The sequence below is a fragment of the Lissotriton helveticus genome, chromosome 1_1 (genome assembly GCF_964261635.1).
Source record: "Lissotriton helveticus chromosome 1_1, aLisHel1.1, whole genome shotgun sequence".
NCBI classification, from domain to species: Eukaryota; Metazoa; Chordata; class Amphibia; order Caudata; family Salamandridae; genus Lissotriton; species Lissotriton helveticus.
Genome location: NC_136057.1, coordinates 990,598,225 through 990,624,680, shown reverse-complemented (window position 1 = coordinate 990,624,680; position 26,456 = coordinate 990,598,225). Strand labels below are relative to the sequence as shown.

The 26,456-nt window shown below is 46.6% G+C and overlaps 1 protein-coding gene and 1 long non-coding RNA gene across 2 annotated transcripts in view; one reads left to right on the top strand and one right to left on the bottom strand.

Moving 5' to 3' along the window:
* LOC144819651 (uncharacterized) overlaps positions 1-25,281 on the bottom strand; it is a 94,663-nt gene extending 69,382 nt beyond the window's left edge. The window contains exon 1 of the long non-coding RNA XR_013607498.1: positions 24,579-25,281. This is a non-coding gene — a long non-coding RNA (uncharacterized LOC144819651). The remainder of the gene's footprint in view (positions 1-24,578) is intronic.
* CHCHD3 (coiled-coil-helix-coiled-coil-helix domain containing 3) overlaps positions 1-26,456 on the top strand; it is a 1,039,901-nt gene that overhangs the window by 262,923 nt on the left and 750,522 nt on the right. The gene's annotated exons all lie outside the window — the stretch shown is intronic.

The window sequence follows — 26,456 nt, the reverse complement described above, 5'->3', positions numbered from 1 at the left end:
TAATATGGCCCAAAACATATCCCTGGTGCTAGTGGGGATTTTCTGCCCACCCTGGGGACAAAACAGCCAAAAAAACGGCCCGATTTGCACCCAGGGGGGGCAGAAAATCCAAAACATAATCAGAGCCCACCTGGAAGCGACCCTTGCCCAAGGCTACAGACTACAGGTTGTGCAGAACGATGCGGCACGCCTTATTTTTAACCTCCCTAGACGGTCCCAGGCTTCCCCACTGCTTTCCAAACTACACTGGCTACCTATCAGGCAGCGAGCATCTTTTAAGGGCCTTTGCATTGCCCATAAGGCCATTCATGGACAGGCCCCAGCATATATCAGGGATCGCCTGATGCGCTACACTCCTGCTCGGGCTCTCCGTTCTTCTGCTGCCTGCCAGCTGGTTGTCCCACGGTTCAATACGGCTCGCAAGAGTGGGATAGCTTTTTCCACGTTGATCCCACAGTTTTGGAACAATCTTCCCGGAAACTTGCGTAAAGAACCGAGTCTCCTTCTTTTTAGGAAAAAACTTACAACCATCTTGTTTTTGGAGGCACAGACCACAATTTAAGTCTGCCCATTCTGGCTCTAATGCACTGTCTGTTGTAATTTTCTCCTCTAGAAGCGCGAAGAGACCTGATGGTGAACCTGCGCTATAAAAGAAATAACTAACATAACATAACATAGCTAAAGCTTTCTCTGTAGAACTTGGTGAGGGTTTCTTTTTGAATATATCCTTATGAATGTGGAACTGCCCAAGGAAGAAGACACTGGCTGTGTAGGATGGTGGATGGAATTCCCGTATTGGAAATAAACTTACCTCTGTTAATCCCTGAACCTGTAGTGGAAATGCTATTTAGACTTGGGAGAACACTCCCGAAGCCTTTGGTCATTGGTGGAGTCCCTGCTCCATATCCAGTTTTTAGAGCTGAGGGCCATCCGCTTGTCGCTGAAAGCCATCTATCCCTCAAAGGGAGGCTGGTAGACGAGCTCGCGGACAACCTCATGTGGCTCACGGCTGACAGCAGCCATGTGGTACTGCAATAAACAGGGCGTGGTGGGGGTTACGGACCCTGTACCAGGAGGCCTTGCACCTCTGGAAGTGGCTGGACCACCAATGAACTTTCCTGGTGTTCAACCACTTGGCGGGATCGTTGAGTCCAGACGAGCTCAATTGTTGGCGTCTAGAGTATCACGAGTGGTAGTTACACCTCAATGTAGTTCCAGGATTCTTCCGCACAGGGGGAGCACATTGGCTTGATCTGTTCACCACTTTTGATAATGTGCAATGTCCGCACTTCTGGCGCTGGTGTTTCTAAGTCGTCTCTCACTCAGAGTTGAGCTCTGCCTCGAGTGAACTCCTGTATGCCTTTCCGCCGATACCACATCTGTCTGAAGTTCTCAAGATGATCCGGACCGACTGCGCCCAAGTCCTCCTAGTGGCTTTGGTTGAGCAAGGAGAGTACGATATCCAGAACTCCTGGGCCTAAGCATCTGTCCTATCAGGCTCCTTCCAGGCCTTTGCATTCTCCACCTTCATGCTTGGGGGTATAGCAGAGACAGCTGAACACCTTTGACCTTACCCCCAGATGGAGTTGACGCCCTCTAGATAGCCAGGTGTCCCTCAACAAACATGGTATATGCATGCGGTTGGGACAAGTTCGTGCTTTGGTGCGGCGCTTCCAGATTCATCCCCTCCAGGCCAAACTTGTTTTGTTGTATGCTTTTTCCCTAGCCCAGCAAGGCCTTGCTCTGGGCACAGGTAAACGGTACCTTTCAGCGGTTGCGTATCAGCCTTCTTTGTTGAAGTCTCTAGTTGTTAGGCACTTTTTGAAAGGTTTACAACATTTATTTCCTCCCTCTTCCTTTTCATGCCGTAGTGGAATCTTTACTTGGTCCTTACGTTTCTCTTGTGCACTCCCTTTGAGCCACTTCACAGTAGTTCCTGTCAACTTCTCACCCTCAATATAGTGTTCCTCATTGCCATAAGATCGAGGTGGCATGTGAGTGAGCTCCAGCATTTTGTGTAAATCTCCGGTACACCACTTTATTTCCTGACAAACTGGGTTTGCAGACACTGGCATCTTTCTTGCCCAAGGTGCGATGCTGTTCCACGTCAGTCAAAACATCACATTGCTGGTGTTCTGTGCTCCGCATTACTTCTCTCAGGAGGAAGAGAGATTCCATCGCTTGGACCCCAAGATAGCACTGAGCTTCCACATACACTGTATCAAAGAACACTGGGTAGATCATCGGCTTTTTGTGGTGTTTGCTGGAGTGAAAAAAAGGTAAGCCTGTGCAGAAGAGAACAGTCTCCCGCTGTATCATGCTCATCTGTTGCGCATTGCCTTAAAAGAAGCATCTGAGAGGACTGCAAGCTCATTGTACCGGGGCCAAAGCTGCTACCAACGTGTTAGCTCTTGGAATCCGTGCCTTAGAAATCTGTGAGGCGGTTCTGTGCTTGTCCTTTCATATGTTCACAAAGCATTATTCGGTCCAGTTAGCTGATAGGGGCATTTTGCCCATTCGATTCTGCTGGACTTTCTGGTTTGAGTTCCTCCTCGAACCAACCACCAGATAGGGACTGCTTTGGTATCTATTCAAAAAGTGAGAAATCTGCTGATAGAAGTCTCTTTCAAAAGAACAAGTTCTTTACCTTTGGTAATGCTCTTTCTTATTGACACTTTATTTAACTACAGATTCCTCTTCTCCCCATCTGCCCTTCCTTTCCTTTCTGTGTTTGGACTCTATCCATTAGTAAGGTCCCAGGTCCAGAAATCTTCACACGCGCCACTTCAATTTGCGTTTCCCCAGGGGCTCTGTGTCTGGCGGCATGGACATTCTAAATTCACTGATGTCAGCGCATGGGAGAGGCACCTATATAGGCTCTGCACGTCATTTCTAAAGCAGAATGGCCTTGGTGCAAAGCTGCACAGCGCCATCGGCCAGCGTGCAGATGTAGGTATTGCTGAAGAGTTTCCCGATCCAGTCTGACACCTGGGGAATATTCAAAAGGTAAAGAATCTGCGGCAAGATGTCTCTACTAGAGAGAGTATTACCAAAAATAAGTAACTTGTACTTGAAATCCAACACAACTACAAAGTATATGTTGAAATCCAAAAACTAACGGCCTATTTGCTTGTATAGAACAGAACATTAGAGACATTGGATTGTTAACATGCAATGTACATATGTGCTGCATCATTAATTTAAAAAAAAACAGAATCAAAGTGACCTTTGCACCAGCAATTGAGTTCGCAGCTGCAATAGCTACAAAGCTCTGTTCATTTTGCCATCCTCTTACTGTGTGTCCAAGTTCCTTCATGGCCCTGTGGCCTCAGGAAGGTTATGCATGGATGCTGCAGTTCACCCAGAGGCCTTGTGCTTCTGTTGAGATCGATTCTGGTGAGACGGGTGTGAATAACGCTAAATGCCACTCTGTTTCTAGCTGTATTGCGAGAAAACAGACGCTTGTATGGTAGAGTAATTTATTTCTCCTCTCACGAGAACATACCAAAGTTTTTAGAAGTACTTGTGGCATGCTTTCTTTGTGAAGTATGGTGCTAATTTAGCCCTTTTCAAGTGTAAATTTCTTTCAACAAAACTGGCTAATACTTACATAAGGAAATTACTTTTTTGAAAATTGGTGCATCTTCCAAATATTTTTTGCTTGATTATTTTGAATCCATGGTTCATTTTTTTGTTCTTTTGTTGTTTTTATGTGGACTTTGTTTCTGCTAATGCGAAACCGATCCATTGTGGGGCTTGTTGATATGCCTGTGGATTGCCTGCTGGGAGTGCTGGTGATCCTTATAATGGAAAGTCACTGCTATAGTGTGAGCGGTCCTCCTAGGTGAGATGGAGCTAGGACCAAAAGATAAGCTACAGGGAGTTTTGGCAGGCAGCATCTAAGATACGAGAGTGACTGTGTGTGTGATCAGATGTACTAAATGGCCATAGAACATAGGTAGGAGGGGCGCGGCTTGGATTAAGATTTTCAGATAATTCCTCAAATGGAAAGGTCTACTTATTCAGGGATTGAGGACTTGGCAGTACTAAGCACCTAATAGTTAAGCTGATTGTGCTTGCAAAGGTTTCTTGAGAAAATGCGATTGTTAAAGTGGATAACTATGGTAGTGGGAGAAGTCTGGTTTTTAAACCAAATCTCGACCCCGGCCAGCTGCCTAAAAGAACCTAGAACGTATAGAAAGCAGTAAATCTGCCATCACAAATAATAATAGTTACAATAACCACAAAGAGGCTCATTCAGAATGGTCACTCTCAAGTCGAATAGTGGACTGCAATGAGTAACAAGCATTGGCACAGCCAATCGGTCTCGCCTTTGGGACCTTATGTGTTTAGCCAGAACTTTTGGCTATGTTGTAGAGCATTGTGGCTGCTGTGCATTATGTTGAAAAGTTATAATAAAAAGTGTTAAGCATTTTTGTTACCTTTATACAAACGAAGACAACCTTATATAAAACTAAAAAACCTGATAAAAAAAAAAAGATTTTAACATAAAAAATGGCTTCTAGTTTTTTTGTACTTGCACTGCTGGCAACTTCTTCCTGCCTCTTTTACAACCACAACCTATTGTAACATATCTCTTTAGAATTTCTAGGAAGGACCCGATCTCTCCAGTTGCACTCGTGCCTCCTGGAATGTTCATTCCTGGGTTTGGGCCAGCGTGGACCTGTCCTACTGCTAGAAGGTGCGTTTTAACACCTGCTGCGCGGCACATGCGCAGGACAGACCAGTGCAGCAAGTAACCTGACGAACATCGGGCTGATCTGTGCCGTTAGAGCCTTGTAAAGCCTGGGCTGGGCTACCCCTCTTGGTTTCCCCATTTTACCTGTTTCATAAAAGAGATAATATGAGGAAGTTAGAGGCTGTTTAGCTGTTGCATCTAGTCCTGGTAAGGAGCGCCCGCTTCATCATCAACTATTGCTATTTTCTTAACAAGCGTGAGGGGAGGAGGGGGCATTAACAAAAAGTCTCAGGGTCCCTCAGTGGGCTTTGACAGGGATTTCCCTGACATCTCAAAACACTGTTTGCTCTGCTGCTGCCGGGCCTCGGTTTCGGGTGATATCTGAGCACGAGCCACCCGGGGCTGTTAAAAATTCTTGGTTATTGCGAGCAGCTGATGACTGACGTAGACTGGCAGCTACCAATGAATGAGCGATTGTCTCAGCTTACCCGCTGCGAAGGAAAACAAATACTTCTTTACATGTTACACGAGGCCAAAGTCCTCACTTAAACCACCGCTCCTGTAGGATTGTTTGTGGTGCTGTGGATACTGATATTAACACTAAAGAAGAGAACTACAGGGCTCCGCAGCCACGTGGGCGCGGGCGGGATAAGAAAAACAAGCCCGGGAGTGGTGCGCACGGGTGCACTAAAAAGCAAGCCCGGGACTGGTGCGTGCGTGCGTGCTAAAAGGAATTTGCACCAGAGCCAGCACCACCACCATCTGTTTCCAATTAAGATAATTGGAAACAGATGGGGTCGCGCGCTCTCCCGAGAACCCTTGGCCAAGGACCATAAAAGGCAGTACATGCCCCCGCCTTGAGCCAAGTACGTGCTGTCTTACTTGACCTCGTTCATCCCTGGAAGTGGCAAAGCTGAGCCACATATAGGCCAGTGTTCCTATAGTTCCTCTTTTTCGCACCTTTGAACACAGATCTGTAGCTCCACTCTCTTTTCTCTGGTTGGCAGATTCCTTCCACAATCTTTTCTAGTGTGCAAGAGAACAATGCCCACACCGAAGACTTTAGGATTTAGACTGTGCGGTAACTGTTGGAAGCAGATGTCTGTGACACATCCGTATGAGGTGTGGCTCTGGTGTCTGTGTTCAGTGCACGATTCCAAGTTGTTCAAAGAATGTTCCCTCGTGCACGCAGAGGCGATTTTGGATAGCGAGGCAAAGCTGGATGTCGAACATTTGAAGAAGTCATGGACCTCCCAATTCTAGTTGAAAGCGAAGACTCTTTCTAGCTGCCGAGGCCGCTCCTGTGACAGGTCTCCTTCGCAGTTGAGGTTGCCCGTTAAGTCCAAATCTAAGAAGTGGAACTCGACACAATTTCGACACACACAATTCAAAAAGAAGTCTGGAGATTGTCAAGGTGCCAACTGCTGTCACTGCCGATCACAGAGCCGATACTTCAACTGATCCATTTCCACCTCGAATTATCTGGCCATTGGTAATGCTACAGCATGTAAAGCCTTCTAAGAGGGAATGCTTCATATTCAGGTTCCCTCTGGCATGTTTTTATGCCCAAATGATCTGCAGGGGCCGCTAGTCAGTTTACTGTCCGCTGAACCCTTGTTGGTACTCTCTGTTCCCCTGAAACCCACCTCTGGTTCTGCGACAACGTTTTAATTGACTTCCATCCGAGCTCCAAGATCTGCAACAGTCACTTACCCACCGACGATAGCCTGACATCATGTGTCACTGGAGGTCGAACCTCTGCCAACTCCTGTGTCTGATCTTAATCCAGGTCTTTACTCTACTCCTGCATATCCATACTTTCTGGTATAGACAACAAAAATTACTCTTCTCGGCGCCCTTTCATAGGTGCTTCATCACATTTTGTCTCTGATTCTGTTCAGCTTGATGATGGGGATGATTTATCCTGACACTATGATGCTTATTATATATAAATGGACTTGCAGTATTCCAGTGGGCTGGATACTGTCCCTTAAACAGGGTTGGTTTCAATGATTCGAACCCAATGGAAAAGAGTGCATCATTTACCATAGTGCTTATATAGTCGAGGTCCTGGACCTACAGCTGCCTGCAGATGAAGTCCAAACAAATGTTCATACTGATGATGTGCACCATGGAACAGCCTCATCTGCGCCCCAACTTCCCATTGCTTGCCCACTGATAGGCAGATGGACAAGCGCCACAGAAAGGTGCCAGGCAACCAAGAGTTTTTTTGCACAGCACCAAGTCCATTCTAATGCGTTCTCCACCACCCGTCCAGAGAGGCAGCTGAAAAGGATTGAGGCGTTTGCCGAGAGGATGTTCACTTCTGCCAGATGGGAATTGAAGTCAGTTGGTGTGGTCTCCATACTAGGCCATTTACCCACACCCTCGGGAACATGGCTAGTAAGATCTTGATGGCCGTCCCAAGAGAGTTTCTGACATTTTCATCATAAGCCATTTAGGACGGACAGGATGCATAACAAGCATTGGCATAGTCAATAGGTCTCGCTTTTGGGACCTTATAAGTATTTAGGTATGCAGCACAATATCCTTAGTGCAACAACACCAACTGTTGCATGGCTAAACACTTGTAAGGTCCCAAAGGCAAGACCTGTTGGCTATACCAAAGCTTGTTGGTGATGTCGGTGTGAATAAGTAGTGTGCCGATAAATTCCTCTGCATACATGTGCCAGTACTGTTGGCATATGTGTTCTCTGTAAGCGCCTTTGACGCCGCCTCTCTGTGCTGGAAAGTCTTGCATAACGGGAATGTTTGATGTGTCTTAGGAATGTACAAGTGTCATGAAGAAGGCACCTAGGTGCTATTAAATTGACCAGATTTCACATAGGCCTTGATATAACATAAACTTAGGCTGCGAGGAGAAGAGTTCTCAAAGCCTTTCCAAAAGTATAGTGATCTTCAAAAGTGGTGGTCCAGTTTGTTCCAGAGTAACACTGCGTGTACTGATAATGCTTCTCTTTCTGATCATGTTTTCTAAAAATTAGGGACAGAAAGAAGGTTGAAATACCATGATGAAAACGGAACTAAAGGGACTACAACAAGACATTTTTCAAAGCAGATGGGGTAACTTAATAGAAGGCTTGGTTACAAACACACAGAACCCTGAACTCTGTGTGGCGTTAATTGCCACAGTAATTATGAAATGCTGAAAGTAAGCAATTATGGCCTTTTTGGACATCAGGCTTTTTGATACTGAAGAAGAAAGGCAAACAGACACAACTAGTATAATGTATTGTCAACAAACTCAAAGTGATCCTGAATTTTTTTATGGTAATCGGTCAATAAACGGCGTTCAGCAGACTGGACTGCTGCCTGTTGGGCTATTGGAAGGACTACCACTTTGCCTGGGAAACACCTGTTCTGGCCTACCTGTGTGCATCCCTTTGGTCTCCCCCAGTGATCTTGTGAGGCTTGTTGGCTTCCCGGGGCTGATGAGCAGAAGCCCATGGTGAACGCTTTCTTCCTGGTTGTACTGTGCTGGGAAGCGCGTGACGAGCACTGGTGAAAGGGCCCTTGGTATGTGGAGCAGCAGGAGGGGAGAGCTTGTTAAGGAAGTGCTCTCTCCCCTCCCCCTTGGCTGGTGAGTGTGTGCACCCCTGGTGACGTGCGGTGCCCTCCACAGTGAAAGTGCGTGGTGAGCCGAGGAGGTTGGAGCACTAGTTTGTGCAATTGCCAAGTGCGGGGAAAATGCTCAGTTTTTGGGAGAACTGCTGTTGAGCCAGCATGCGTCCATAGGCCGGTGCTGAGTGCACCAAGTCGGAGTGCCCTGGCTGCGAGGAGCCGATACGATAACGCAGCCAACCCCCAGTTGCCCAGCAACCAGAAAGTGCCTGAAGCGGCTGCTCCAGTGGGCGGGGCCTACCGGCACAACAAACACCACAGGAACATTGAAGCCGTCCTGAGGCCGTACTTCTGGAACGTCCTGCAGTGTCACCTGGGAGTGCTAAAAGTTGGTGTAATCTTCTGGGTGCCACTACAGAGGTCCGTGGGCTCAGGGAGAATGTAAGACCGGACCCGGGTGAGGTCATGGAAATTACCTGCCTGCCGAGTGAAGGAGCAGGCCTGGGGCAAAAGTAGCAGTCTGGGAAGCCTTAGAGGACTCGGACCGCGTTGCTACAATAGAAGTGTCTGGAAGAACAAGCGGACAGGGGAGAAACGCAGAAAAGGAAAGTGAAAGAAAGACTCCACAGGTCAGCTGTGGAAGCATACAACTCATCCAGTCGGAAGACTTAGGGACTGAAATGCTCATGCGTTTGAAAAACACAACAATTTGGAAGAAGGCCATGGAATCAAAACATGACAAGCTGTATCCAAAGTATTTAAAAAATATACTGTTATGCATTAAGAAACAACGGCCGCACAAATTCAGCCCGGTAACCAACTAGAAGGGAGGGGTGAAGGGAGGGGGTAGTGAGAGCAGAGAGCATGGGGGTGAAGGACCATGGAAATCAAAGTGATTCACGCACCGTAAGGCTTAATGAGCTATTACCGAAAGCCAGATGGCGGCTGTCCGCGTAACCGCAAGCTTGAGGCCCCTCCTGTAGCAAAAAAGGTTGATTCTGCCCTTGGAAGCTTTAAAGAAATCTGGATCAGTGTGTTTGTTTGGCCTTTTAATCCCTGCTGGCAGTTTTCTCAACAGTTCTGACCCTTTTAAAGGCTACTCCAGAGGGCTAGTGCATAGGCACTGCAACTGTCACCCCAGTTTTTACATGGCCAGGGACCTAGTAGATATCACGCAGGTCACCAGAGCTACCGTTCCACTCCTTCTTCCAGACTGTCCAGCAGGGGTATGCTCTACCATTTTTGTCTGATACGCATCAGTTTCCTCCCACATCAGAGTGCCTTTCAGAGGAGCACCTATCCAAGTCAAGTCAAGTCAAAACCACTTTATTCGATGAATAAAAATCATAAAAGTATGCTATACAATTTTGTTTCTATAAAAATAGTATCAAAACATAAAATTCCATTAAAAACAGTAGAAAAACACTTTCATTGTAAAGGTCAGTTAATCACTGTCGATAAAATTATATAAACTAGTTTTCCGTCTCCTGTTGTGCTACCAGTCTGATCCTCCTAGTTGTAATAGACGCAACAAGAAAACTTGCAACACCAAACATGGTTACAGGGGATTCCATTAATCGTAAAAACAATAAAGCAGGTTTAGACTGTATAAATGTGTTCTCTTTCAATACTGGAATGATAAACCTTTTTCTAGCTTCATGATACAGGGGACAAAAAAACATAAAATGCATGGTATCTTGAGGGGAGAAATCATCACATTTACAGACAGCCATATCCTCAGGCCTACTCCAACCCTTTGAATCACCCACTAAATGAATCTGGTTGAAACGAAATTTTGTCAGTAGCCATCTATGAAAAGGGATCGTAACAATAGAAAGATACGATTGCATGGCTAATGACGAGATGAGCAAGAAGTGAGCCCTGACTGTGGGTTTAGTTAACTCTTCAGATTCCCGTTCTAGCTCACTGAGCTTAATGAAGTTTACTTTAACCCATTTGAGGTCAGCTTTATATAGACCTTCAGGATTGGAGAAAATCTCTGGGCGCCCCAATTTCCTTGTTATCATTTTAATATAGGACAGCCAACGGATATCCCTCGTTTTATCTAAATTCCTACAATCCTTCAGGATCTTATGATTCAGGGTAAGGTTCGAATTCAACCAGATTCTAATCCAGAGCAGTATTGGGGCCATGTTTATTATGTCTAAAATGTAGCCTACCCCCAACTCACGGTGGACCGAATGGCTCGCTGTCGATTGTGGGAGGCCGAGGAGGGCACGAAGAAATTGATTTTCTTCTCTTTGAATAAGGTCAGATTTGATATAACCCCATATTGCGGCTCCGTACCTAGCAATTAATATTGTTTTTGCTAGGATTGCTTCGCACGGTTTCCCGCCCAATCTTTTGTCAAAACCTAGTATTGCCGCTGAGGAGCTTCTCACAGCTTTGACTTTAGTTGAGAGTTGCGGTGTCCAAAGACCTTTGCCGTCAAAGACGACACCCAGGTAAGTAAACACTTTCACTCTTGAGATTGCTTCCTTGTTGCAATAAAAGGATTTGATGTTATTTTTCCTTTTGCCTAGAGACATGATATGAGATTTACCGTTATTAATCACAAGGTCCAGTGATTGCATAGAATCCCCGAAAGAGTTTAATAGTCTTTGTAAGCCAAGGGGGGTCCGAGCCAGTAGAACGGCGTCGTCCGCGTATAGGAGTACAGAAATGGACATTCCTCCCATACGCGGAATATCTAATGACTCAGTTAACAGGTTTTCTTCCAGGGCATTTATATTTAAGGTAAATAACATGGGGGCCAAGATACATCCCTGACGCACCCCTCTGCCTGATTTAAAACTTGCAGTGCATTTCCCCTCCTGCGTCATCCTTATTGACGCTCTCAAGTCTCTATGTAGCTCGGCCAGAAAGTACACCAGAGGCCGGTCAAGTCCAAGGTCCAGCAACATGGTCCACAGTCTTGATCTATTGACTAGATCAAAGGCTGTGGACAGATCCATAAAGCCCAGAAAGATTGAACCCTCAGCTGCCTTTGTGTATTTAGAAACAATTAGATGTAAATTCAAACATTGGTCCTCCGTCCCCCTCCCAGATCTAAAGCCATACTGGGTGTTACATAAGATGTCTTTCTCCGTAGCCTAGTCTGTGATTTTTGCTAGTATAACCTTCCCTAAGATTTTAATTGAGGAATCTAACAAAGATATTGGTCTATATCATCTGGGATCTCCCCTTTGGCCCTTCTTAAACACGGGGATTATAATTGATCGTGACCATGATTTTGGGAACCTTATGGCGGCCGATGTATTGAAAACATTTGTCAATATTTTTGCCCAGTATTTGGGATTAGTCTTATACATGTCCGAAGGCACGCCATCAGGGCCTGGCGCCTTACCCCCTGCCGTTCCCTCTATCGCTTTCTCAACCTCCGTCGTATTAAAGCTGATAGGTGACAGCGGTGGATCAGAAATTGGTGCCTCAAAGGATTCCAGCTCAATGTTACTCCCATAGATTTTTTCAAAGTGGGTTAACCAAGCCTCCTCTGAGATGTTGACTTCTAATACGGAGTTCTGGGTACCACTAAACAGAGGATTGTTGACAATTGCCCAAAACTTGGTACTATCTTTCATGGTTGCTTTTTCCATTAATGCTGCCCAAGCATCTTCAGGAGTAACCTTACTCCATTTTAATCTCCCCCTTGATCTTTTACTTTTAGGTCAACTTGCACTAGTACCAGTGATGTTTTATTCAGGATGGAAAGACCATTATCCAGTTCGATCACTACTGGATTGTGGTCGCTAAAAGAAGAGGGTATAGCATTATAAAAAATAACGTGGTATAAAAGTCCTGGGGATAGCAATATGTAATCTATTATAGATTCACAGTCCCTAGCTCTATACGTTGGAACACGGTTATTCTCATCAATAAACCCCGCCTCAAACAGATCATTATTGGACAAAAGAGCCTCCAATGCTTCCCCTTTGGAGCTATGTTCAAAATGTTGAGGGGTTGAAAAATCAGGGGCATCACTGTCACTATATTGGCAGTTTAGATTACATAAATGTACGTTAAAATCGCCCATCAGGATATATTGAACAGAAGTGGATTGATTCTCCTTATAAGTAGGTAAAAAATTTGACAATGAATGCAAGTGCTCGTTTGGGGACTCCCCTTGCAGTGAATTGTAACAATTGATGAGAATTAGTTTAGTGTTATTTACCAGACTTATTTCTAATATTAGATAATTGGAGGAAGTACAGTCGACCTTTTTAACACTTCCTGTTATGTTTACTGAGACCAGAAACATAAACCCCCCTCTATCTCTCCCTGCTGACGAGCTCAAGGCAGGTACATAGTAAGATGTAAAACCATTAATCCAAAAGTCACAATCCTTAACCCAAGTCTCTTGAAATGCGACAATGTCATATTGTTTCACCAAATTTAACCAGACATTATCATCCCTTTTGGACTGAAGGCCAGCAATATTCCAGCTTATCATTTTTACCTTTTCCGCCACGCCCTCAGTGATGCCAGCACATTTAGATTGGGTATTATTATAGGACATTTCTACTTGCACAGATTCCGTGCATCCCTGATTAGCCGGTCTCTCCCCTCCCTGTTCTTAACAGACCTCATGGACCTCGCGTCAATCACACGCCTCTAGACCCGAGAGTAAATCGAATCTATTTTGTGTCATGACATTGGGCCCTTCCCTACAGGGATTTTCGGCATTATAGAAGTGTGAGACTACAGGGGCCTGAGGCACAGTAGGAGTAAACGGTCTGGATCTCCCGGGATTAGGAGGAACTTTAATGTAATGCGTGTAGAAGTAGCCTAGTGGTCGCACACAAATACTGTTTGAATCATAAACCAAAGAGGCTGCCCTTAACAAAACTGTAGCGGCATGTTTGAGGGTATTTAAAATTTACAACAATGCAGTCCCCACTACAAGTCTTCCTGGACGGGCCAATCCAGTTTGCCCTTCTTGTGGACAGTATTTGGTTGGAAAATTTAATTGGGAAGCCGCATCTCCTATTCAACCATGCCACTGTTTTGTTTTGTTTTTTAAAGATTCGTGTGGTTCCTCTTGTAACTGAGCAGAATGGTGATCAGGAGGCGGGACATTAGTTAGGACAACCACGTAGGGTGCACAATCAGGAGGATTAGCCTCAATTTTAGCTTCTATAGTGCAGACCAGTAAAGCAAACTGCTCTGAGCTAATGTTAAAGGTGGCTGCACTATTTCCTTCCTGTAGGTCGGTACCAACAACAGGACCATTTTGAACTGATTGGGAATTTTCTGCTCTTTTTTTACTGAGCTTACCCACACGTTTAGGTTGTGATTTTCTGCATAATCTCACTGGTCTAGGAGCTGGCGGAACCTTCTCTATCTCTTCAATGGAAATATCAGGTAATTCCTCCTGCAACTCGGAATGAACCTGAACTTCAGCCCTTACCACCACCCAATTGCTCAAATCAAACATATCATCAGTTAGTATTTCACCTGGGGGGGTAGGGATATCTTGGGGTAAAATAGGTGGGCTCCCTAGACTTAACGAGGCTCTCCTGTCTTTGTTGATTTTATCCACCATTTTTACCAGGTAATTATCCAATGTGCCTACACCAGGTACAGCCTTATCGGGTTTAGCTTTAGACATGGCCAAGACTTAAAAATAATAATGCCTTTGTGAGAGATAAAAAGTCCAAGCGTGCAGAGGGAGTAGTATGCCCTGGTACAAGGTACAAGGTTACATGTATATCTAATATGTCCAGTGTGTTAACTAGAATAGTACCTATAATCTCAACCAAGTTCAAAGAGGATACAAAGTCACACTTGTGCCAGAGTATTCGGTGTCGCAGGACCAAAATCCGTGGCCCTGCCCGGCCTCCTTCGGCCCCTGACGGCCACAGACGGTCCCGCCCTTGTCCCGGGCTTCTCCCGGCACGTACCCGCGCGCTTCCCGCGGGACGATGGACCGAGGGAGCCTTTATGCGCCTCCTGGCGCTTGCCTCTGACGTCCGCTGCAGGTGGGAGGGGCCCGGCAGAGCCAAGCCCGGCCGGGAGAACAAGCGGAGCAAAGCCCGGCCCTTAAGTGCTGGTGCTGCGGGGATCGGCGGAGCCCAGCCCGGCCGAATGGAACTGGCAGAGCTGTGCCCGGCCCTCAGGAACAGCTAAAAATGTCAGGTTAGACTCCCCCCGGACTCCGCACCGAGGGAGCCTTTATGCACCTCCTGGCGCTTGCCTCTGACGTCCGCTGCAGGTGGGAGGGGCCCGGCGGAGCCAAGCCCGGCCGGGAGAACAAGCGGAGCAAAGCCCGGCCCTTAAGTGCTGGTGCTGCGGGGATCGGCGGAGCCAAGCTTGGCCGAATGGAACTGGCGGAGCTGTGCCCGGCCCTCAGGAACAGCTAAAAATGTCAGGTGAGACTCCCCCCGGACTCCGCACCGAGGGAGCCTTTATGCGCCTCCTGGCGCTTGCCTCTGACGTCCGCTGCAGGTGGGAGGGGCCCGGCGGAGCCATGCCCGGCCGGGAGAACAAGCAGAGCAAAGCCCGGCCCTTAAGTGCTGGTGCTGCGGGGATCGGCGGAGCCAAGCCCGGCCGAATGGAACTGGCGGAGCTGTGCCCGGCCCTCAGGAACAGCTAAAAATGTCAGGTGAGACTCCCCCAAACAATGTTGCAGTGTAAGCACACAATGTAGCACCCACTCGCAGGTTACAATGTTACAGTGTATTAATCAAGCTCAGTGATAGAAAGGTTCCAAATATTAAATTGTCTGTCAAAAAACAGCTCATGAAAGCGCCCCAATTGCTTTATTATGCACTGTATAACTCTGCCCCCAGCGAACAATGGCAGCAAAGTTTCGAGTAATGCCCAGTAATATCAAGATAATGCCGAGAATGGTCCTTCTTTCCACAACTGCTTCCAGAGAAGAAAAAAAAAAAAAACGGCGCTTTTAAACCATGATAATGCGGTAGTACTATGGTGCTAGAGTTCGTATGCACCAGTATTTAGCAACAGTTTTTTGCCAAGCATTTCAACATCCACGTTTCCCAAGCCGCTGAAGTTACAATTATCAAACAGCGTGCGCCTTGCGTTTGTTTAATAAACGCTTTCCCGAGCCTTACTATTTGCAATGAAGCACTCCGCTGACGCCAGCTCCACATGAACACGAAATCCGCTCCAAGCAACTCGAAATGGCCTCAGGTGAGCCTGGTTGGCGTTCAGCAACCGCCGCGCCGCGCCCTGCTAATCTCCGCAGTCTGCTCTCCTCTGCGAGGTCGCCGGTATAGCGGACGCCGTGGCTCTCCCCCTTGGTATAAAGACTATCTTTTCTTTTTTTTTTCCGCGTTCCACATTCAACAGTCAGCCAGGCTTCAGGATTCGGCTAGTGGTCGCCGCTGAGGCACGTTGCGTTCATCTCCGGGTAAGCCAAGTAGGGAGCCCCTATCCATTTTGCTGCAAGAGGTGAAGGCTCTAGGGATTGGCTGTTACTCCTTCCGAAGGACAGAGCCGTTGGTCCTATTTGAGATCTTGATCCTCTGAATGCCTTCCTTTGGATGGATAAATTCAAAATATTCTCTCTGGCCCAACTTCTGCCTGTACTGGATCTGGTTACATGATGGTTGTCTTTGACCTGCTGGAACCATCATTTTTTATTTTTTGTTAATTGAATTTTCAAATACAAACACAATTTAGTGCATCCATATCATCCTGCATATTCCAACAATTGTACAGTGCAGAATCTTCAATATAGTGTCTCTGGACAGAGTTGTGACCGATCAGCTCTCCAGTCTGTCTAAGCACTCCCTCTCGTCTTTTCCCTTCCATCCCTGAGCTCTATCTTTCAATTGTCTTACACATCTTCCCATTCTCAGTTCATATAATCTTGTGCAAGTGTGCCCTCTATGTCCCCTAGGGTCCCTCCCAACTCTTCCTGGTATTGGTAACTACGTCTTACCCTTTGCTCTGTTCCCTCCCTCCCCTAGCCAATGGACTCATGGTGAGTGGGTTAACAAATACACTTTCAATTTATTTTTCGGTCTAGAGGTAGGTAGGTGGAAGGAGTTCTGCATGTGTTATGGATTGCTCTTGACACAATATGAGGTCTTGTAGCCAGATCTTAAATTTGGGTGCCCTGCCCTTCCCCATCTGCAAGTGACTCTCTTTTTAGCTAAAAAGAGCCCCAACGCTGTGAATTTCCTATATGCCACCTTAATTTCGCCCCAGGTGTGTACCTAACTTTATGCCACATTCTGGGGCAACCTAACTCCTGCGTTATGTTGTATTCTCTGCACATATGTTTTACTGTACCCCTTTAAGCTATACATTCCATTATACTGATGTCATCCTCCACTGTGTTCTCTCTAGTCAGTTAGCTCTCTGCTATCTGATGGGACCACCAGTTATTATCTGTAGTGCATAATAAATGCCTTTTATTACTTTATTGACCTCCTTGCTTCCTTTACAACACATGGCGACGATGGGCAGAGCAAGCTAAACAACTACAGAGGGAGAAGAACTCCACTGGTGAGAGAAGAACCACGCAACAAAAAAAAATAATAATATACATCTATATGAGACTGGTGAAAGATTTGACAAAGGAGTCCAAAAGAAAAGAAGAAACTGAGGAAGAAATTACCACCAGAAGAAAATTGCACAAGAATTATTTCAAACCAACTTGAAGAAAAGTGCTTTACTCTCATAGAGAAATCCCAGTAAAGACAATGACTTAAGAACAACAACAGAAGAGTAAAGTGAAATCAACTTGTGACTTCATCAGAAGATACAGACTGGTAGCTCCGACCGTTTATCCAAACTATTGGTGAGTTTGAGAGACATTTACTTTGAGCCTGATTGCGTCCCTTGGGAGTAATGGAGAATCGTTTTTGCAACAAGATATTTAATTAAAACGGACTGTTACGTTCCCCTCGTCTGCCTGTGGATTGAATGCTTATTTTCAAGGGAAATGCGCAATTTCTACTCCATTTGACACCAACGTTGTCAAATCGTCGGAAACAGTCTCCTGCATCATTTGAATAAGTGCATCTTTTAAAACACAAGCACGAGCAAGCCTACGCGAGCAAACCTACCTTCCTCGTGTCACTGCTCGAACCGGCCATTCTCACCAGAGACGTCACACCGAACGTCTACCACGAACAAGCAACGTCAAGCGGCTTTACGCATTGACGCAACGTAGACGCCATTTTGTTTACACTGTATCCAGGCAACGCGTTGTGCGAGCACTGTTCCTGGAAATTAAACGCGTGTTTAAGCATCGTACACGGTAACCAGGTAACACGTTGTACCAGCACTGCCCCTAAACGTGTAATCGAAGCAACGTTGCAGCCGGAGCTACACTCCTTTACAGTGCACAACAAAAGAAATGATATAAACGGTGAGAGAATAATCTGAACTAACCAAAAGTACATTAATGTCAAGTCTGTAGCCATTGAAATATCTCACATTACTAAATTTTCTATCCTATTTCAAGAAAGACTAATTTAATACACTAAACTTACGACATCTGAAAATTAATAACTGTTTGTCTGTGCGTTTGGTGTGGCAACATCAATACATTCAAAATGGAGAACCTTAATATTATTGTACCTCCTATGTTCCTGCAATCTACTGGAGATCCACCTATCGAGTGGGATGAATGGATAGATGTTTTTGAGAATTATATTGAAGCGCTGGATGGGAAGGATTTCAGCGCAACTAGAAAAAAGCCCTTTTATTAAGTGCTTTAGGCAAAGAAGGTCAACGTTCGTTTAAATATCTCCCAGTAGGACTGAGCCAAGATGGGAGAGCAATAACCAACGTGTACACTGAAGCGAAAGCTCGCATGAAGAAGCAGTATGCAAAAGAAGTAAATATTGTCATGGCGAGACACTAATTTTATACTCAACCCCAAAGGAATGAGGAATCAGTAGACCAATTTGTTACTAGACTACGTGAGTTGTCCATTAAGTGTAATTTTGGAGAGATAAGAGACGAAATTATACGTGATCAGTTAATAGTTCAATGCCGGAATAAAAAGATGCAGGAAAAACTATGGGCGGCAAAAAATCCCACCTTGCAAATGGCTATTGATATAGCGAAAGTGGTTGAAGAATCAAATGCTTGCATGAGAGAGATGGAGAGAAAGGATAACACAAAGGAAAATGGACAAGGGAATGGAGTTTCTTGTGTTGAGCATATTGAAGTGGCTGCTGTGAACAAGAAAAATGTAGATCTGAACGACAGAGGTCCGAGGAGATTCAATAGCGGGTTCTCAGGCAATGACAAAAATAGATTCCATGGGAGAATGTGCAGTAGATGCGGGAGTACTTTCCACAACTCAGATTTTAGAAAGTGCTTCGCCATTGACCAAGTGTGTAGGAAGTGTGGAAAGAAAGGACACTTCGCTAAAATGTGTAGGAGTATGAATGCTGATAAAGTGGCTGTAGTGGAAAACAAAGAAGCAGTGCGAGACATTATTGGTGTTGAGGGTATCAACAAAATATTATGTTTGGGAGAAGATGGCGTGAGAGAGAGTGTACCTGGTAGGAGAAACAGACCTAAAGCCCAGTTTCACATCAATGAAATTGAAGTCCAGTTAATGGTTGATCCGGGGTCATTGTGGACTATTATCCCCAGAGATTTGTACTTGGAACATTGGAAAGACGTACAATTATTAACCAGTGATATTAGTCCCTGTGGATATCAGGGTGAGAGTATAGAGGTGATTGGATATATGATATGTGTTTTATCATTTAAGGACCGTTCTGCCAAAGGGAAGGTGTATGTAGCTAGATCGGGTCCTGCAATTTTAGGGTGGGGACAACAATACGACCTCGGTATAATCATCAATCCAAGGGCAGCACAGCAGGTGATGGTTGTAGATAGCATAACCACAGATTCGATTGTTGAAGGAATGAATGGTTTGTTTGATGAGCACATTGGAGAGTTAAAGGGTTATGTGCATAAAATAGTACTGCGTGATAATGCTGTACCCATACAACACAGGGTGAGGAAGGTTCCATTTATAGCACGTGAGGAAGTGAAGAAGATGTTGAAAGAAATGCTTGGTCAAGGAGTGATAGAACAGATTGAAACGTCACCCTGGATTTCTCCTGTAGTTATTACGACCAAATCGGATGGAAAATTTCGTTTTTGTGTGGACCTTCGCACCTTAAACCAAAACATTGTAGTAGACAACTTTCCGTTACCGAATATCAACGAGTTGGTCTTGTCCCTTAAAGGAGGAAAGTACTTTTCTAAGCTGGATCTCCGCAGCGCTTATCACCAAATAAAGCTACATCAGGACTCGAAAGCGCTAACAGCCTTTATAACAACTGAAGGGGTATATCAATTCACACGTATGCCTTTTGGTCTCGCTTCTGCAGCTGGGGTTTTTCAAAGGATGATAGGAGCTGTTCTGAAAGGTGTGAACAACGTAGTGTATTTCCAAGACGATGTTTTGATATTCGGAGAGTCTGTTGAAGAACACAATTTGATTTTGAAAACTGTTTTGAAAAGGATGGAACAAGCCGGATTAACTTTAAAGAAGGAAAAATGTAAATTCGCAGTGGAAGAGGTTGAATACCTTGGATATACTTTGTCTGTTGACGGGGTCAAACCCAAGAGAGACGTATTGGATTCTATCAGGAATGCACCAGCACCAAGTGACAAAGATCAGTTGAGGTCTTTTCTCGGCCTCATCGAGTACTATGCTAAATTCGTAAGAGATTTTGCAGAGAAAACTGAAAAGATTAAGGTGTTGCTGAGGAAAGGATACAAGTTTGTGTGGGGTGTGGAACAGGAAGAGTGTTTTAGAAAAATCAAAGTAGAAATTTGTGAGGCAGACATCCTTACACCGTTTGACACCAGCCGTAAGTCAGTCTTGACGGTAGATGCGAGTGCTGTGGGAGTTGGTGCAGTGTTGTTGGCTCAAGTACATGAAACTGGACTCAAGACTGTAGCTTTTGCTTCAAGGACGCTCACAACGGCGGAGAGGAATTACTCAATAATTGAGCGAGAAGCTTTGGCTGCAGCATGGGGTTGCGAGTATTACAGAATGTACTTGTGGGGGTTCAAATTTACGTTGTTAACAGATCACAAACCCTTAATCAAAATCCTTTCTCCTGGTGGTGCTGGCAAGGGTTCAGCGAGATTAGCCAGACTTGCTGCCAGAATCCAAGAATATTTGTACACTGTTGAGTATATTCCAGGTTGGAAGAACTGCCAGGCTGATGGGCTTTCTAGACTTCCTCTACCGTGGGAAACAGTAGACAAGTTAGCGGTGGAATCACTCAATTCAGAAGGGTCTGTGGCTGCGGTGGATGAAGTAGTAGATATGTGTGCTGGAGCAATTAGTAGGAGTTGGTGGAATACCTCCATGGATAAGGATGTAGTGTTAAGTGAAGTCAAGGATCTGATTGTGAAAGGCGCAAGGAGAGAGAGTTGCTTATCCCCTGCACTTCGACCTTATTTGAAGGTCTTAGAGCAATTGTCTGTCTTAGACAAGGATGGTTTCTTGATTTTAATGGCAGACAAGTTTATTCCCCCACAGGAAGTGAGGTTTACAATATTCAAGTTGGCCCATGAGGGTCATCTAGGGCAGTCTCTCACCAAGAGGAGGGTTAGAGAGAATTTTTGGTGGCCCGGGATGGACTTGGAAATCTCTCAGTGGGTGGAGAAATGCGCAGACTGCTTAGAGAGCGAGAAGAGGCTAAAAGTTGGCAGTCATGCTGGCTGTGGTTCGATAGTAGACCCAGGGTGCCCATGGCACACCATATGTTTGGATTTTATTGGCCCGTTTTACCAGTTGAGTCAGGATATGAAGTTTGGGTTAGTAGTAGTTGATGTTTCTTCGAAATGGTTGATAGTTAAATTCATGAAGGAGATCACTACGAACAGCACTATTACTGTGTTGGATGACATTTTTAGAGAGGAAGGTTTTCCAACAAGGATCATCACTGATAATGGGACACAATTGACCTCCCTAGAGATGGCTAATTTTTTGGGGAAGTGTGGCATAGCACATTCAAGAACCTCACTTTACAATCCCCAGGGGAATGGAATAGTTGAGAGGGCGAACCGGATGGTTAAGGGAGCGATTCAGATGGCGATCTCTTCTAGGACAGACGTGAAAGGATTGGTTAATGACCTGGTTTGGGCCTACAGAACTACCGAAAATGGTGTGACTGGCACAATTCCTTTTAGTGTCATGAGAGGGCGTCCAGCTGGTACCAAACTTGTTGCTGCATGGATGAAAGAGTATCTGAGTGCTGACAGTCCCGTTGCCTCTGATAACCCTGACAATATGAGAGAACTAGATGCAGGGAGGAAATTAGCAGTGAATGATTGGGTGAAAGTCAAACCTGGTCGAGTGGGCGTAGGGTTGACAAAGTTCAGAGGACCATTTAAGGTCAAATCTGTACACAAAAGGTTTGTGACTTTATTTAACGGTGAAAGTTGGAATTTGAGGCGTGTAGCACTATACAAAAAGGCTGAGTCTGGGAGTAATGTGCATCCTAATGATATTAGTGCTAGCAGAACTCAGAGAGTGAGAAGACCTCCAGGTTACTTGCATGATTTCGTTTGCAATTAAGGTCACTTTCTGTAAAGGAGGGCATGTACTTCGTATTTTGTTCTATTTTAAAATTTAAAATTTTAGTTTCTCATATATGAAGAGAAGAGGATATGTTGTATTCTCTGCACATATGTTTTACTGTACCCCTTTAAGCTATACATTCCATTATACTGATGTCATCCTCCACTGTGTTCTCTCTAGTCAGTTAGCTCTCTGCTATCTGATGGGACCACCAGTTATTATCTGTAGTGCATAATAAATGCCTTTTATTACTTTATTGACCTCCTTGCTTCCTTTACAACACGTTACCTTTAGGCCTAGATACTGTGAGTGATGTAGTCTCGATGAATAGAGCATGGGTAGTGCCAATCTACCAGCAATATCTCTCCATGCCTCCGTGGTGCATTCTACTGTAGTGGGATCTGGGTCTGTGCCTTTGGGTTTATGCGCTATAAAGCCAGTTAATGGGATAAGATCCATATATCCCTGTCCGATGGCTAGGTGTGGCATGTAAGGGCGAGGGTGGAACCAATAAACTGCAAAGTGTGCCTATGCACACAAGTGGTACAACTTCATACTTGGAGCTTCAAAGCCTTCCTGCGAGGAAGGTCGTGTTAGGGTGTGCCACTTGAGTCTGGGTTGTCTCCCCTTCCCCCCTCCATGCCAGTCTGGTCAGCTTCTTTTGAAGTGTTTTTTAAAAAGTGTCAGCCCGGGCTGTATGGTATGTTGAGGAAGAGGGATAACAATTTAGGCAGTGTCACTGTTTTCACTAAGCAGATTCGTCCCGCCATTGAGAGAGGCATGGCAATCCACCGTGTTATCATGTCAGTAATGGAGACTAAGGTTTTTCCATAATTGGACCGCATTAACTCTGTCCTATCCCTAGTGACTATTATCCCCAAATATTTTATCTCCCCCTGACACCATACGATAGGGTAGTCTAGAGTATATGTCTGAGTTGTCTCCGTATTTTGTTGCGTGCACTGCATCACCAAATGTGATGCAGTGCACGCAACAAAATTCGTTTTATTTATTTATATGTTTACTTACCTTTTAAACTCCGTAATCCATACATTACTACCCCCCACCCTAACCCTCCCCCTCCCCACGTCACTGCCCTGCAGGAACTCCTACTGCCAACCGCGGCTGCCTGCTTGCCATATGCATAGAAGTGACTGTGTGACAAAGCGCCAAGGCTTGTGCGAGCCTTGACAGCGACCCCCTATGCCAGGAGGGGCTGCTGTAGTGTCGGCGATCACACCGGAAAAGTCTACCCCTTGCCTGTTCCTACAGTGGCAACCCTGTAAACCAGGTGGGGCTGCCAGTACTGAGTTTGCCAAATATCGGGCCGCCACCCTGGAATATTGAAGCTGCTCCCTGTCATCCAGACCTGATCCCCCGACCGATAATGTGGAAGCCACAGGATGCCTTCAGGACTTTGCTCCAAGGCTGATCTCTGGTTGGGAGTACAAGTCCCCTCTCCCATGCAGTGAAATTCAACTTACAGCTCTGATGGAAGCTGGGAGCACATCCACTCACTGTTTAGCTTGGCAGGACCTTTCGAGAGAGAGAGCCTGCGTCTGCCAGGTACTTCTACATTTACCTTGAGCATTCTGAATCCTCTGCACAGGACCAGAGCTGCAAGTGCCCGTGGTTGGGGCACGGGCTGAACGTGTCCATGCTTCTGAAGCGGGTAACATTTGAACCAAGTCTGTCAAGCCCTGGGGGACAAACTGCTGAAGGTGCTACAGCATCATAAACACTTTTGACTATTTCCTAAAAATCAAAGGGGACTTTTGAAAAAGACCTACTAGTGAGCATTCCCTGGATGCAGCCACCAGTAAATGGGCAGTAACCCCGATCACATTGCATGGATGAGGGTGGGACGGTAAACACTAGAGGGGATAGTATTGTTGCTTACTAATGTTATTTCTTTGAATTTGGAGAGTTGAAAATCAAATACTTCTTTATATCTAAAAACAAGTATTTAAACTGGACATTGATTTATTGGCATTGCTGAGTGCCCATTGAGTTATGAGTTGTTGGGTTCACTAATCAGTATCTATACTCCCCCAGAGGGAACCTTTACTTGTCATCCATAGCTAGCACTGAAAGTCAAGTGAAGTAGGGGTACTTGACCCAGTTTAGCAGGATCCATAGTAGGCTGGGCCCAGGACATCAGAAGTAAAAGGGCCTCAACCACCACGGTTGGGTCCAGTAACCCCTTCTGAAAGGGGTTTTAGACACATGGCATGGACAGCCCCTCACTCTGCAGAGCAGGCATTCCAAAACCAAGTCATCCTCTTTTGTTTTTTAGGTCTCGCGTTAGCGAAAGACCTATTGCTGCCCACCTAGCTCTGAAGGGACCACAGACCGGGGCACGAGCGCCGATTGCACCTCGTGGACGCGCATGCCTCGCCTCCCGAGCCGTGCACATCTCAGTCAGTCAGCCATGCCTCTCATTCGCGGACACACACACACACACACACGCGCACGCACACACGCTCACACACGCACGCGCTCACACACGCGCTCACACACGCGCATACACACACGCGCATACAAACACGCGCATACACACACGCGCATACACACACGCGCATACACACACGCATACACACACTATATACACACACAGGTGACCCCCCCCCCACTCATGCGCACACACAGTCACACACGCACGTCCATACACTCCAAGTGCCCATCTCTGTCTCGCTAGCCTGATGCACCAAAAAACACGTCCCCCCTACTCACCGGGCTGACTCAGGACTCCCCTGCTGCTCTCCAGGCCGGTCTTTCCTACTCAGGTGTGTGTCAGCGGCTCAGGCTTGGCAGCAGTCGGGGCTCTCCATGATCACGCACCGCAAATCTTCCGGCTGGCTTCCTGGATGACGAGTTTTCTAGACGTCCAATGTGCACGCTCACGGTACACGGAACCACGCACAGCGTGACTGAGTGTGCGCCCGTACAGCTGAGGCGCATGCTCGCACGCTCACGACATTATCCTTCGCTCGCTCCCTTCAGCAGGGCCGCACTGGGAAGGCAGGCACTGAGCGATGATGGGCCGGGGTCTTAGGGTGGTTAGAGTTGTGTTTTTAGGGGCTCCGTTACAGCCCACGGCTACCAGTGCATGTCCGTTGTTTCCTTCCTGTTGCTGGAGCAGTAGCAGCTCTGTGCTTTTTCTGACCCCTTCCCTTGTCACCTCGGCCCCAATGTCTTCCAGGCCTTGGTGGATGAGCGGTGTGTTTGCCTAGGCCTGCTGCAACAACACCTTTCCCAGAGGAACAGGCGTGCTTTCTCTTCCGTTTGTTTTCCATACGACGTTGTCCGTGCCCTATTTACTCCCTCCCCCCGCCCGTTGTCCGTGATCTCTTCACTCCCGCCTCCCTACCCTTGTCCCTGCTGTCTTTACTCCCGCCCCCCGCCCGTTGTCCGTGATCTCTTCACTCCCGCCTCCCTCCCATTGTCCCTGCTGTCTTTACTCCCGCCCCCCGCCCGTTGTCCGTGATCTCTTCACTCCCGCCTCCCTCCCATTGTCCCTGCTGTCTTTACTCCCGCCCCCGCCCGTTGTCCGTGATCTCTTTACTCCCGCCCGTTGTCCGTGATCTCTTTACTCCCGCCCCCCGCCCGTTGTCCGTGATCTCTTCACTCCCGCCTCCCTCCCATTGTCCCTGCTGTCTTTACTCCCGCCCCCACCCGTTGTCCGTGATCTCTTTACTCCCGCCCCCCGCCCGTTGTCCGTGATCTCTTCACTCCCGCCTCCCTCCCATTGTCCCTGCTGTCTTTACTCCCGCCCCCCGCCCGTTGTCCGTGATCTCTTCACTCCCGCCTCCCTCCCATTGTCCCTGCTGTCTTTACTCCCGCCCCCACCCGTTGTCCGTGATCTCTTCACTCCCGCCTCCCTCCCATTGTCCCTGCTGTCTTTACTCCCGCCCCCCACCCGTTGTCCGTGATCTCTTTCTCCCTCCCCCCCGCCCGTTGTCCGTGATCTCTTTACTCCCGCCTCCCTCCCATTGTCCCTGCTGTCTTTACTACCGACCCCACCCGTTGTCCCTGCTGTCTTTACTCCCGCCCCCCACCCGTTGTCCGTGATCTCTTTACTTCCTCCCCCCGCCCGTTGTCGGTGATCTCTTTACTCCCGCCTCCCTCCCATTGTCCCTGCTGTCTTTACTACCGACCCCACCCGTTGTCCATGCCCTATTTACTCCCGCCCCCCACCCGTTGTCCGTGATCTCTTTACCCCCGCCCGTTGCCCGTGCACGTCACGTGGTCTGCAGCATGACCCTGGGACGGGGCTGCAAATACAACAGTGGCACCTGGTACTGTCACTGCCAGTGCTGATGGAGGGAGAGGACAGGAAGGACCCTTGCTCATGTGAAGGTCATGTGAATGGCATGTTAGCACAGACAGTAAATACAGAGTGTGAGCTGAGCCTCCAGCTGAAATGGGCGGGACCAACAAAGGTAAGTGACAGGCATCCAGGCTGACATTGTATAAAGTATATAAAGTGTTGAAATTAATTTAAAGTCTATATAAACCACCTCCCTCCATGAGAACATAACATAGCATAACATTACATGACATAACATGCCATGACATACCATAGCATATCATACATTTATCAATCACGCA